This window comes from Rhinoraja longicauda, chromosome 1 (assembly GCF_053455715.1).
Source record: "Rhinoraja longicauda isolate Sanriku21f chromosome 1, sRhiLon1.1, whole genome shotgun sequence".
Classification (NCBI taxonomy): Eukaryota; Metazoa; Chordata; class Chondrichthyes; order Rajiformes; family Arhynchobatidae; genus Rhinoraja; species Rhinoraja longicauda.
The window spans coordinates 119,222,801-119,235,078 of NC_135953.1; the positions used below are offsets into that span (position 1 = coordinate 119,222,801).

General features: G+C 39.2%; 1 protein-coding gene across 1 annotated transcript in view; it reads left to right on the top strand.

The window, feature by feature from the left end:
* Window positions 1-11,400, top strand: part of ankrd50 (ankyrin repeat domain 50) — a 101,426-nt gene extending 90,026 nt beyond the window's left edge. The window contains exon 4 of the mRNA XM_078405383.1: window positions 9,532-11,400. The gene's annotated coding sequence lies outside the window, so the exon portion shown is untranslated. The remainder of the gene's footprint in view (window positions 1-9,531) is intronic.
* Window positions 11,401-12,278: the final 878 nt, after the last annotated feature.

A 12,278-nucleotide genomic window follows, 5' to 3' on the forward strand; every position in this document is an offset into this window, starting at 1 on the left:
ATGATCTATTCTACATTTTCCTTGAACTGCATCCCCTTTGATGTCTTGTTTTCACACCTTATCCTTCCATATCTCTGTGTCTCCTTCTTCCCTGACTCTCAGTCTGAAGAAGGGTCTCAACCCAAAACGTCACCCATTCCTTCTACCCAGAGGTGCTGCATGTCCTGTCCAGCATTTTGTGTCTATCTTAGGAAAAATTAGAGATGTACTCGGTTTTAAAAATATAAAGACAGCATAAAGAGTGAGGGATAGAAAAACAACAATGGGGAAGATCTGTAATAACTTGGAGAACAAAAGAAACTAAATAACGTGACTGTTGTTTATTGTCTTTGATTTGGTCCCTACTCTGTTGCGTATCTGTTCTTTCCCCAGCTTCCCTGTTTCGCTGCCATTCTCCCTGGTCAATACCTGTTAAGCCTCTAAGGTTTTTCAGTTCTCATGCAAGATCATGAGTCTGAAATATCAGCTGTCTAGCTTCTTGAACATCAGAAGTATATAGATGACCTTTAGATTTTCAGTTTAACTACCCAATGCCCTGATCATCCATCCCAATCATATTTTAACTCTTGCAAATTATCGTCCAAGTGGTAAGCAAAACTCTTCTGGCCCTGAGAGTGGTGTTTGCTCAGCAAGAGACACTGACATCAAACATCAGCTCCATTCCCATTCACGGTTGAGCATACCTTAAAAAGTAAGTTTGTCTCACCTGTAGCAGGGGAAAGAAACATTTTTTTTTTCCCTGTCAAATAAAACGGGCAAATTTGACATCAACACAGCAATTATGTTAATACTGTTACAATTAAAAACATAAATAGTTTGTTACTGCATTTACCAATGGTCAAGATTATACAGGTATTTTCAGAGGTGAAGTAACACTCAACCATCAAATATTTGCAGTCTGCTTCATAATGTTTAATCGGGATTCTTTTTTCAATATATTCCTGTCCACAGAAGAAATGTGATATTTTTAAGCTGCATAAAAAAAAACATGGATAAGACTCTTGAACCAACTGTTTTGGATGATCCTCACTGAGAAACCCAAGTGCAAACTAGAAAATAGAACTGTCAGGTGCTCTACCAGAGCTGCACGGCGCGCAATGGTAGAGTACTGCACGGTGGCGCAATGGTAGAGTTGCTGCCTTACAGCGCCAGAGACGTGGATTTGATCCTGACTACGGTTGCTATCTGTATGGAGTTTTTACGTTCTCCCCGTGATCTGTGTGGGTTTTCTCCGGGAGCTCCGGTTTCCACCCACACTCCAAAAACGTACAGGCTTGTAAGCTAATTGGCTTGATAAAAATTGTAAATTGACCCTTGTGTGTGTAGGATGGTGTTAGTGCGTGGGGATCACTGGTCAGCACAGACTCTGTCTGAAGGGCTTGTTTCTGCGCTGTATCTCTAAACTAGTCTAAACTAAACAAGAACGACCGAGCAATCTCAGTAACAAGTCCCTTTCCAATTATTGCTACCCTTGGAAATCAGTTCAGTCCAGTAAGAATTCTCATGCATTCTAAGAAGCAAATACCACTATTTGTAATTAACTATTTAAATATTTATAACATTCTAAATAAAGATTGGACTAATTTATGATTAAGCAAGATGCATAAATCTTTCTTTTAGTTTAAAAATCGGAATAAAATTACAAAGCCTACACATAATTAGTTTTTTGAGCTCAGATTGCTTTCTATGCTGTAATTATTGCTAATAAGTATTTTTTAAATTCACTTAGATCCCGTACAAAAAGTATATTTAAAAATTAATTTGTAATATCTTAACTTTGCAGAAATTCCCTTGACAGCAATGGTAAAGGCTGTAAACAGAGCAAGCTTTAGAAGTGTGCTGGATTGTTCAAGCAATGTTGTTACCTCTGTACTAAGTTACACATGCATGGAAATCCCAATGTTTCTGATATTTCATGGAAACGTTTGGTTTCGTATTGATTTAATACTGTCATGTGTACCAACATACAGTGAAAAACTTTTGTTTTGCATGCTATTCAGGCAAATTACACCATACATGAGTACATCAGGCAGTGCAAATTTGAAAGGGATAGTGCAGATAAAAAATCAATGCAAGGAGTAAAATGGGGTCAATTGGAAGATCAGGAATTTATCTTTATTACGGTCCATTCAACAGCCTGATAACAGCACAGCTGAAGTTGCTTTTGAATCAAGTAGTGTGTGTTTTCAAGCTTTTGTATTTTCTGTCCAATGGGGGGGGAGAGAAGCCCAGGATGTGAGTGGTCGATGATTATTTTGACTGCTTTCCTGAGGGAGCATGGTATAGATGGAGTTGGGGGTTTGGCAACGCTGGTTGCAAGATGGATTGACCTGCATTCACAACTGAAATTTCATGCAGTCTACAGTACTACTTCTCCTTTGACCTGCCATGGGCCAGTATTCCCAGAAGTCAGAGGGATGTTGTATGTTTTCAAGTAGGTTTTGAGAACATTGTTGAATTAATTCCTCTGTCAAGCTGGTAATCCCTTCCTTTCACAAGGCACAGGGTGGTGTTCTGGCAGTTTAAGGCACAGGATGCACGAGGGGCAAACAACACTCCCAAGAAATTTCAGGCCATTAGACATAGATAAAGTGAGTGGCTCTGTTTTGTGCAATTATTTTGGGGAGTGCAATTGCTAAATTAATGTAATAAGAGCCTTGAAGCTTAAAATGTTGGACTGGAAGAGGATTCTGAACCTGGTTTGATTAGCCTACCAGAGAATTTGTAGATGGCATTGGTGCCATCTCTCCAATGCTGAGGGGCCTGCTATACATGATCTAAGTCTCAAAGACATATAGAAGGACAATTTGCTGATGCTGACTAGACCATATCATTTTTATGCTGGGTTTGAGATCATTACCTTCAAACAACCTGTTCCATCAGAAATCAAAGCCTTTCTTAAGATGGTGAAGAATTTCACCATTGATGTCTACTTTCAGTGAGATGTTGTTCCTTAGATATGGGACATAGTCTCATCATAGACTGTTATTGTTAGTGTTCTGCAGAGGGCAAGCTGACCTTTGGGGGTGGATGGAGGATACGGGGTAGAGTCAACTGCTGCAAAAGTGAGGCCATGCTTTTTGGCAACTGGCCTGACTGATCCTTCATTCCCTTTTCCGTCAAGTATGACTTACCTGAAGGTGCTGGGAGTGACTGAAGAAGGTCTCGATCTATCCATGTTCTCCAGAGATGCTGCCTGACCCACTGAGTTATTCCAGCACTTTGTGTCGTTTTGTGTATTAACTAGCATCTGCAGTTCCTTGTTTCTGGGGATCTAGTTCGAAGGAGCTGGGGTATATAGTAAAAATGATTGGAATGGAGTTGGAAGATCAATAAAAATTAAGAGCATGGGAGCAGTGCTCCCTCATGATGGCAAGCAAGAATGGTGTCAGGTATGAGTGATCTTAGTGTTGCTGTACATGGCGTAGGTATGGGCGATACCACATTTCTCTACCTTGGCAGACATCTTCCATTTCATCTGGAGATCCAAGATGGAACACGCATAAAATGTCACAATGCACATATCCTCAAATAATGTCGGGGAAGGGGGAATATTGGCCTTATCCTGATAGACTCCTTTTTTTTGTAGCTGCATCAAGCTGTGCATGGAACCTAAATACGTAAACATCAAGTGTTACAGAATGCTGAAGTTCTACCTGTATGTGGTGTTCTAGAGGATTAGCCTGACCTTGTTGCTGCTCAATATTCCATTCATTTCAATTAGCCACCCTACCTGAATTTCGTAGGAAAGTTCCATCAGTCAAACATCTTGACCACAAAGTGATGAAGCAGGGAGCAGCACAGAATATGCTGCAGGCTCTGTGGGGGGAAGGCGCTGAATCCAGTGGAAGAGCTTCCCAGGCAATTTGTCAAAACCATTTGACAGAATGTCGCAACCCCAGAACTCACAAAAAGCACCAAAATCTTGCTTGGCTAGCAGTGAGAGGCCCTCTTTATCAGATCCTTCCTGCACAAATCCTTGTGACTCCTAAGACAGCTACAATGAAAATTAGAAAATTGCCCAACTCTTTATAGACTTTGCAAAGAAGATCTGGAAAAGGATGCAAGAGTCCTTGTTTGAGATTCATTCTGAGTAGCTGCATAACAAGGACTACCTGATCTGTGGGTTGTTCTTGTGGATGATTACTGAGGTAAAGCTATAGACAATAGACAATAGGTGCAGGAGTAGGCCATTCAGCCCTTCGAGCCAGCACCGCCATTCAATGCGATCATGGCTGATCACTCTCAATCAGTACCCCGTTCCTGCCTTCTCCCCATACCCCTTCACTCCGCTATCCTTAAGAGCTCTATCCAGCTCTCTCTTGAAAGCATCCAATGAACTGGCCTCCACTGCCTTCTGAGGCAGAGAATTCCACACCTTCACCACTCTCTGACTGAAAAAGTTCTTCCTCATCTCCGTTCTAAATGGCCTACCCCTTATTCTTAAACTGTGGCCCCTTATTCTGGACTCCCCCAACATTGGGAACATGTTTCCTGCCTCTAATGTGTCCAATCCCCTAATTATCTTATATGTTTCAATAAGATCCCCCCTCATCCTTCTAAATTCCAGTGTATACAAGCCTAATCGCTCCAGCCTTTCAACATACGACAGTCCCGCCATTCCGGGAATTAACCTAGTGAACCTACGCTGCACGCCCTCCATAGCAAGAATATCCTTCCTCAAATTTGGAGACCAAAACTGCACAGAGTACTCCAGGTGCGGTCTCACCAGGGCCCGGTACAACTGTAGAAGGACCTCTTTGCTCCTATACTCAACTCCTCTTGTTACGAAGGCCAACATTCCATTGGCTTTCTTCACTGCCTGCTGTACCTGCATGCTTCCTTTCATTGACTGATGCACTAGGACACCCAGATCTCGTTGAACTCCCCCTCCTCCTAACTTGACACCATTCAGATAATAATCTGCCTTTCTATTCTTACTTCCAAAGTGAATAACCTCACACTTATCTACATTAAACTGCATCTGCCATGTATCCGCCCACTCACACAACCTGTCCAAGTCACCCTGCAGCCTTATTGCATCTTCCTCACAATTCACACTACCCCTCAGCTTAGTATCATCTGCAAATTTGCTAATGGTACTTTTAATCCCTTCGTCTAAGTCATTAATGTATATCGTAAATAGCTGGGGTCCCAGCACCGAACCTTGCAGTACCCCACTGGTCACTGCCTGCCATTCCGAAAGGGACCCATTTATCCCCACTCTTTGCTTTCTGTCTGTCAACCAATTTTCTATCCATGTCAGTACCCTACCCCCAATACCATGTGCCCTAATTTTGCCCACTAATCTCCTATGTGGGACCTTGTCGAAGGCTTTCTGAAAGTCGAGGTACACCACATCCACTGACTCTCCCCTGTCACTTTTCCTAGTTACATCCTCAAAAAAGTCCAGTAGATTTGTCAAGCATGATTTCCCCTTCGTAAATCCATGCTGACTCGGAATGATCCCGTTACTGCTATCCAAATGCTCAGCAATTTCGTCTTTTATAATTGACTCCAGCATCTTCCCCACCACTGATGTCAGACTAGCTGGTCTATAGTTACCCGTTTTCTCTCTCCCTCCTTTCTTAAAAAGTGGGATAACATTTGCTATCCTCCAATCCACAGGAACTGATCCTGAATCTATAGAACATTGAAAAATGATCTCCAATGCTTCCACTATTTCTAGAGCCACCTCCTTAAGTACCCTGGGATGCAGACCATCAGGCCCTGGGGATTTATCAGTCTTCAGTCCCATCAGTCTACCCAAAACCATTTCCTGCCTAATGTGGATTTCCTTCAGTTCCTCCATCAACCTAGGTTATCCGGCCCCTAGAACATTTGGGAGATTGTGTGTATCTTCCTCAGTGAAGACAGATCCAAAGTAACGGTTTAACTCGTCTGCCATTTCTTTGTTCCCCATAATAAATTCCCCTGCTTCTGTCTTCAAGGGACCCACATTTGCCTTGACTATTTTTTTCCTCTTCACGTACCTAAAAAAACTTTTGCTATCCTCCTTTATATTATTGGCTAGTTTACCCTCGTACTGCTACTGCTGGAAGATCATCTAGTCGGTGAAAGGTGTATACTGGCCTTCCAAAAATCTGGTGGTCTTCTCGTACAATGAGATATCAATAAGTAAATGCTGCTGCTTGGCACATTTAGGACTACAGGAATATGTACTGACATATACACTGAAGCTTGGTGCATCCAATGCAAAGGCTACCTGGGGACGGACTGCATCTAAGTTCCTGTTGTTCCTGGATATTGAGTGGCTGGACCCTGTGTAACAGCCCTGCAAGCACTTGAAGAGCGTATGGTGCGAGCAAGCTCCCCTACATTCAAAAGTCTGACTTCCGATCACACGTTCATTTCTACAAGCAGCAGTTTCCTTTCCGCATTGGGTGAATGAGAGCACATAATCATTAGAGTAATAGATAGGTGACTGCATGGAGTCGTTTACCCAGGTAGGGGAATCAAAAACAAGAGGGGCAACTTAGAGGATGGTGGGTTTCTGGAACGGGCTGCCAGAGGAGGCAGTTAAGGTAGATACGATAACAGCATTTAAATAACTTTTGGAGAGGTACATGATAGAAAAGGTTTAGAGGGATATAGGCGAAAGGCAGGCAAATTGGACTAGTTCAGATGGGCATCTTCATCGGCATGGATGAGTTGGGCCAAACTGCCTGTGACCATGCTGTATGGCTCTATGATTCCATGACTTGTTGGGAACACAACTTGAACCTGCTGCCACACCAGTTCTCTTGAAGTTGTCGCCTTGAGAGTACTGTTTGTGATTCTTTGCAAATGCACATGTACTGTGCAGTACATTTTGCAATTATCATACCTCAAGTAAAAAATGATAGATGTGATGGCTGTGCATTTAAGAAAAGGAAAACGATCACAATGGTGAGTAAAATTAAAATTAACCAACAAGAAAAGGAAAAAACACCATTGAAAATTGGCGAACACTTTGTGTTTGAATTGTTCAGTGCAAGGTACCATCATCATAAAGGACAAAGCGTGCATTTTTGAGCACATTAAAGGATTGGCCCTGATGCAGGTTGCAATCGTTACAAAGCATTGCAGTGGTTTGAACCATTGGTGATTTGGCTTATTGTTCAAAATCAATGCAGAATTTCCTTTAGCCTGATAATTAATCAAGAAAAAGTGCCTATTCAAAGATTTGAAGCAAAAGCTTAGTAATGAAAGTGAAGAATGTGTTGCAAGTAGAGAATGATTTAACAGAAGTAAAGCAAGGGCTAATTTGCATAACATTTTGGAGGGGAAAGCATAATATTAAAGTGTCACAAGTGCAGACTAGGCAGCAGTGAATACATTTCCTGATGCTTTGGCTCTGGTAAATGGGGAGGGGGATTATTGTGCTGAACCTGAGTTCAAAGTAGATAAGACTGGATTATATTGAAAATGGATATTGAATGTACGTATATTGCAAGGGAAGAAAAGACTGCTCCAGGTCAGAAAGCAGGAAAAGAGAGACAGATCCTGGAGACAAAAGACTGCTGATGCAGGAATCTTGAACAAAAAAACATACTGCTGGAGAAACTGAGCAGGTCAGGCATCATCTGCAGATAGAAATGAACAGTGGCATTTCGAGTTGGGAGTCTTTGTTGACCTTATTGCTTATAGAAATACTGTGGGAGTTTGCTAAAATAACATTTACTTGTTTATTCGAGAAACCTCAAGTTCGTAAAGTAATTTAGATGGCATCTCTTCTGGTCATCTGGAAGTCCCACAGAATGGCTTGAATAACAGCCATTTTTTAAGGATAGTTTATGAACCAGTTGGTTGTTCCTGGCATGGGGAGATACTGTACATCTAAGAATTTGCTATTTAATATGTTATTGGTTCTCGATTATACTCCCAGGCATCCTGCATTTTTGGATGATTTTCTCCAGCCAATGTACCATGATTGCACCTTTATACTATGTAAGACATTTTCTCAAGCTATTAAAAGAAATTGATGTAGCAGAAACAACACATTAAGGAAATTTTGCAAGTGAAGAATATTGCAGCTCCTCTGGCTGAGGTCAAGCAAACAAATATGAATGGTATATGAAGAAACATTACCCGAACAATGTTCATGATTTCTGAGGAAATGTAAAATGATACTCAACTTCAGCTTGAGATGAATGTGGATAACGTCATAGACGTATCTGCTTTATTCTCATGCTGAAGAGCTGAGCAATGAAGATGGTACAGAAATGGTAAAAGAGGAAAAAGAATAAGAGATTACTTCCTGAATTGCAGTGTGGATTCTGTTTATGTAGTTTGGTGGACATAATATTAATCGCACAGTAATTCCAAGAAAAATCCAGGGATCAGCACCAAATACAAATAACCAATCTTACACTGTTCCTATCAAGCCTAACATAAGCCCGATGAATAGCACGATATCTAATGGCCAGGTATATTACAAACCATGTTGAATTCAACAATTTTAGATAGCCATTCTTTCTTTCTGTTCTGGGCCTCCTGCACTGTCAAAGTGAGGCCAAATGCAAATTGGAGGAACAGCACCTCATATTTCACTTATGTCATTTACAACCCAGCAGTATGACTGTTGATTTGTCTAACTTCAAGTCACCCTTGCATTCCCTCTCTCTCACTGTCCCTCCCCCACCCTAGAGTTTAGTTTCACTCGTTACTTTCACTCGTTATCACCTTCTCCACAACCAACAATGGACTATTGTGGGTTCCACCTTTCCTTGATCATTGTTGCTGGCTTTGATTTATCCTTTTGCATACCTTTCATTCATTAGTTCTTTGTACCTCTTCATATCTCTAGTTTCCTTCTCCCCTGACGCTCAGTTTGAAGGTCTTAATCTGAAAAGTCACCTATTCCTTTTCTCCAGAGATGCTGCCATATCCGCTGAGTTACTCCAGCATTTTGTGTCTATCTTCGGTGTAAACCAGCATCTGCAGTTCCTTTCTACATCATATTCATAAATGTTTAGTTTCTCTTGACTGGATTGGTTAATTTGCTGTCACTTTGGAATTCTGCCAAACAGTCAAACAAACCCCATGTTCGAAACTCTGAATATTAGCTCACCTTCAAATGTGATACAAAATAGCATACTATGTACGACTTTGGGGAAAGTTTTGCTTAAAATAATAAAAAAATAGCTGCTATCCAGTGAACATTGCTTTAAAATGTGTGAGCACTGGGATCATATTTCGTTCCAATGGTTCTTTGTCAGAGAGTTTACTGTTTCACAACTTATATGAAGATAGGTTTATTGGCAGGGGTACCAATGAATAACTGCAATATTTATAAAATGGAAGTTATCATGAAATTAATTACTATTATTTAATTTAATGGAAAGAATTAATTACTAACATGCATGAATTCAATCAGAAGGAGGGTCTCGACCCGAAACGTCTCCCACTCCTTCTCTCCTGAGATGCTGCCTAGCCCAGCATTTTGTGATACCTGCATGAATTCAAAATGATCCTTAGCATTAATATATGCAAATATATTTTAATATGTACATTGTTCAATTTTTCCAGATATGGCAGAATGGATTTCATTGAAGTGCGGCATCCCCATCATCCTTTGCTGCCAGCAACCCAAAGGCACTAAAGTAACTGCACCCTCGGTGGAACTGGCCTGGTTATGAAGTTATTCTATATCAGTTTTGAAAGCACCTTTACTCAATGAAAGCAGCAGAAGTGACGTTTTACTACTATTATAAAGTTTCATTAAAAACTATTTTATCCGTACCCAAGTTTTGCTCTTTAAATATAACCATATACATATATATATGCTTTATATATTTGTGTACATTATAGTTTCATAAAGACAAACCATTATATAATGCTCAAACAATTATAGTTATTTTTTGTTGCATGGGGAGAGATAAGAAGGCAGATGCAATTTAAAATAGGTTCAGTTTGAGAGAAAACGAAGGCTGTATGTGAAAACAATGCATTCCCGATGATGTAGTTCTGAAGTGGGCTGCAGATTGTAGCAAAATATGCTCAGCCAAATGCTATGAGCTCTTATTTGAATTCGTACCATGATTACACATGAAGTTTTTGTCCTATCTCTCCTTTAAATTATTTAAGAAGTTGATTTCATAATCATGATATCCACATGAAATGAAAATGATACTGGAATGAGTTGGTCTCATATTTATTTTCTTTTCTCATTATGCATCAATGTATTCATGAAAACATGCCAAACAAAGGGCAACCATGATTTTGGAAAGAAGTTTGTTTTCGTTGTAATGAATTTAAGGTGGATGTATAAAATGTAATGGTGTTCAAGGATACACAGTGATTTTTATATACAGTTTTCTTTCCCATTTTGACAAAAGGATATCCGATAACCAGCTGTGTAACATGTACGACGGAAAAGAGAATTGCTTGCTATTTGTTTGTGGTTTTTTGTGTGGATTAAAAGGTGTGTCACTGTAAGGTGTTGAAGGTATTGATGGCAGGACTACTGTGGTGTATTGCATGTCGATACTTAGACAATACTGATTCCAAAGGGGGATCAATTTATGTCCTGTAGATTAGAATTAGGTGTAGCCTCTTGGGAGAAAAGTTGGACGTTTATATTCTAATACAATATTTTTGTCCCTGTGGGACTATTCTCTTTGATCAATATATAAAGACTGCAGTTTCAGATTTTGAAAGTGTTGACTTTGGCTCTTCAAGCTTTATCATGTGCCATTACACCACAGAATCCAAAATTGAACCCTTGGTTCAGTGAAACAGTAATAAACACAGATTCATTTTGGTTCTTCTTTGTGTTTTATTACACCAAGAGTGCTTAAAAGTTAAAATAATGCCTGCGGCCTTTATTACTATTTAAGTTTTTTTAAATATCTCGAAGAACCATTCTGGTTAGATAATAGCTACAGCTTGATACATAAGGTGCTAAGATTTTCAGAAAGGGTGTTTGAATTCATATTTTGGTTTGAACTCATTAGAAATACCATTTTTAATGTTTCTATGTAAATACTGTAAAGTGAAAAATTCCAAATCTCTGTTTCTTCCGATTCCTGTTTCATCCTTACTTCAAATTCCCAGTAGTTCCAGTCAAGTGGATTGGGGTTGATGAGTAAATTGTTTAAAGTATGAAAGCATAAAGATTCAAAAAATTGAATCTATTCTTGTAGTCAGACTCTTGACTGGAACCAGACTCCGAATCTTTCATTTACTAGTTTAGCCACCTATTTGATTCTTTGGGGAAAATGCCTACGGTTATTCATATATCATTTGGATGAAAAACATCTGTGGAACCCCCAAACCCTACTCTTCTATCTTTAACTCCAGGCAGTATTTGAGTTCTATGTGTCTATCATCTTTTATCCAATTTTGCTTTGACATGCAAATCTGTGTTTATTCAAATAATCACTTAACAGTATTTCAGTTAGTTAGATTTACACTTCAAACATTTGGTTTTGTATTTGGTTGTAAATAGCTTAAATGTACATTGAATTTTGCATTGTAAGATTTTATTTTATTTCTTGTATTATATTGAGCAAAAAATTCTTATGTATAGTAAAGTGCTTAATAAATATATTTGCTTTTCAGCAGGTTGACTTTAATTTAATGGCAACGATATTTTGGCTTGTATGTGATTGTATGAATTTACTTCCAAAAATAATTCAATGTATCCCAAATTGTGCGAGGGAAGCAAACCTTAAGAATTGTTTATTGCTTGATTGAAGAGAGTCTCAAAAAAAACTGATTTGTTTCAGTGATATATGGTTTATCATTGTTTTCCTTGATACTAATATGGGATATTAGTGTGATTAAAACCATCAATACAAGGAAACTTCTTAACAGTTTATTCAGAATTTTGCTTTTTTATGACGATACATGTCCCATACAAACTAGATTGACATATAGTAGCCAATAGTCAAGTGAACTGGTATTTGTGTACCAGAACCTTTTTGTCTACATAAGAAGCACTGATCTCTACTAATATTACTTAAGCTCTCTAAAAACATTTTCTCCCACCTCCAACAATGTTTAGCAGAAGTAACTTACAAAAATCAAGAGGTAAATGACTTTAACGTTTATAAGCATTTGGAACTGCTTAAAATAAGGTGACAGTGCAGCCTTGGTGCTGCTAATAATGAATCTGCTTCTTATTAGGAGGTATGGTTGTGTGGTAGTTCCAGATACTCTTATGTAGCTTTGATACAAATCTTGGGTAAACAATACAAATGAGCAACTAAAGCTGTTAAATTGATTAGTTATAGCAACAGATCAGAAAAGACCACATAAATGAAAAAGATGTC